Below are 2,319 nucleotides of genomic sequence, written 5' to 3'. Positions count from 1 at the left end.
TGTTTGTGTGTTTTTGAGAGTCTTGCTCTGTCTCCCAGGCTGGAGTGCAACGGCACGCTCTCAGCTCACTGCAACCTCCGCCTCCCAGGTTCAAGCGATTCTCCTGCCTCAGCCTCCCGAGTAGCTGGGATTACAGGTGCCTGCCACCATGCCCGGCTAATTTTTGTATTTTTAGTAGAAACGGGGTTTCACCATGTTGGCCAGGCTGGTCTCAAACTCCTGACCTCAGGTGATCCGCCTGCCTTGGCCTCCCAAAGTGCTGGGATTACAGGTGTGAGCCACCGCGCCCGGCCTAGCATCTTTTTTATTTTATTTTTTGAGACAGAGTCTTGCTCTGTTGCCCAGGATGGAGTGCAGTGGTGTTAGCTCACTGCAACCTCCGTCTCCCAGGTTCAAGCCATTCTCCTGCCTCAGCCTCCTGAGTAGCTGGGATTACAGGGTCGAGGAATTGAAGTATTTATCCACCAGCTCCTGTCTGTTCCTGTCTAATGGCTGCTCCAGATAAGGGAGGTGGAGAGGTGTTAACTCTCTGGCACTTCTGACTTCGCTGCCCACAGGGACTGTGAGTGCTCAGGGATATGGACAGGGTGGTATGGTACCTGCTGTGGATATAGATTTACCCGCTGCAAGTATAGATGCACCTGCGGCAGGTATAGATGCACCTGCCGTAGGTATAGATGCTGAGTGGGATGGCTGAGTCATAGCACACCAATACTCAATCCTTTCCAATTATTTATCAGAAAGGCTGCCCACTTTACATTCCCATTGCTACTGTGTGAGCCTTGCCACGTGATAATATCTAGTTTAAAAAAGTATGGGCCAGGCATGGTGGCTCATGCGTGTAATCCCAGCACTTTGGGAGGCTGAGGCAGGAGGATCACTTGAGCCCAAGAGTTTCAGACCAGCCTGGACAACAGTGAGACCTGAGACCCCGTCTCTACAAAAATTAAAAAAAGAAGAATAGCCGGGTACAGTGGCGCATGCCTGTGGTTCCAGCTATTTGGGAGGCTGAGGTGGGAGAAGTGCTTATGCCCAGGAAGTTGAGGCTACAGTGAGCTACTATTGCACCACTGTACTCCAGCCTGGGCAACAGAGTGAGGCATTGTCTCTAAGAAAGAAGATATATTTTTTCTTTTTATTTTATTTTATTTATTTATTTTTTTGAGACGGAGTCTCGCTCTGTCGCCCAGGCTGGAGTGCAGTGGCCGGATCTCAGCTCACTGCAAGCTCCGCCTCCCGGGTTCCCGCCATTCTCCTGCCTCAGCCTCTGGAGTAGCTGGGACTACAGGCGCCCGCCACCTCGCCCGGCTAGCTTTTTGTATTTTTTAGTAGAGACGGGGTTTCGCCGTGGTCTCGATCTCCTGACCTCGTGATCCGCCCGTCTCGGCCTCCCAAAGTGCTGAGATTACAGGCTTGAGCCACCACGCCCGGCCTATTTTTTCTTTTTTTTGAGACGGAGTCTCGCTTTGTCACTTAGGCTGGAGTGCAGTGGCGTTATCTCAGCTCACTGCAAGCTCTGCCTCCCGGGTTCCCACCATTCTCCTGCCTCAGCCTCCCGAGTTGCTGGGACTACAGACACCCATCACGGTGCCCGGCTAATTTTTTTGTATTTTTAGTAGAGACGGGGTTTCGCCGTGGTCTTGATCTCCTGACCTCATGATCTGCCTGCCTCGGCCTCCCAAAGTGCTGGGATTACAGGCGTGAGCCACCACACCCGGCCAAGATATATTTTTTCAATTGGCTTTTAAGGTTTCTCCTGAAATTAAAAGGAAAAAAGAAAAACATTTAAATATTGGTCCAATATAATAAATATTGACCAGTTTAACTTTTTTTGAATGTTGGAGATGAGGTCTCGCTCTGTCACCCAGACTGGAGTGCAGTGGTTTCATCATAGCTCACTGTAACCTCAAACCCCTGGGCTCACATGATCGTCCCCACTTCAGCCTCCCAAGTACCTGGGACTACAGGTGTGTGCCACCGCACTCAGCTATTTTTTAGATTTTTTCATAGAGACGGGGTCTCGATATATTGCCCAGGCTGGTCATGAACTTCTGGTCTCAGGCGATCCTCTGGCCTCAGCCTCCCAAGGTGCTGGGATTATAGGTGTGAGCCACTGTGCCCAGCCATTGTAACCATTTTTAAGTGTGCAGCTCAGTGGCATTGAACATAGTCACATGGTTGTACAACCATCACCAACATCCATCTCCCGAACTTTCTTTCTTTCTTTTTTTTTGAGACGGAGTCTCGCTCTGTCGCCCAGGCTGGAGTGCAGCGGCCGGATCTCAGCTCACTGCAAGCTCCGCCTCCCGGGTTTACGCC

Source organism: Colobus angolensis, unplaced genomic scaffold, assembly GCF_000951035.1.
Source record: "Colobus angolensis palliatus isolate OR3802 unplaced genomic scaffold, Cang.pa_1.0 Scaffold22, whole genome shotgun sequence".
In the NCBI taxonomy this organism is placed as follows: domain Eukaryota; kingdom Metazoa; phylum Chordata; class Mammalia; order Primates; family Cercopithecidae; genus Colobus; species Colobus angolensis.
This window is presented reverse-complemented; position numbering follows the sequence as displayed.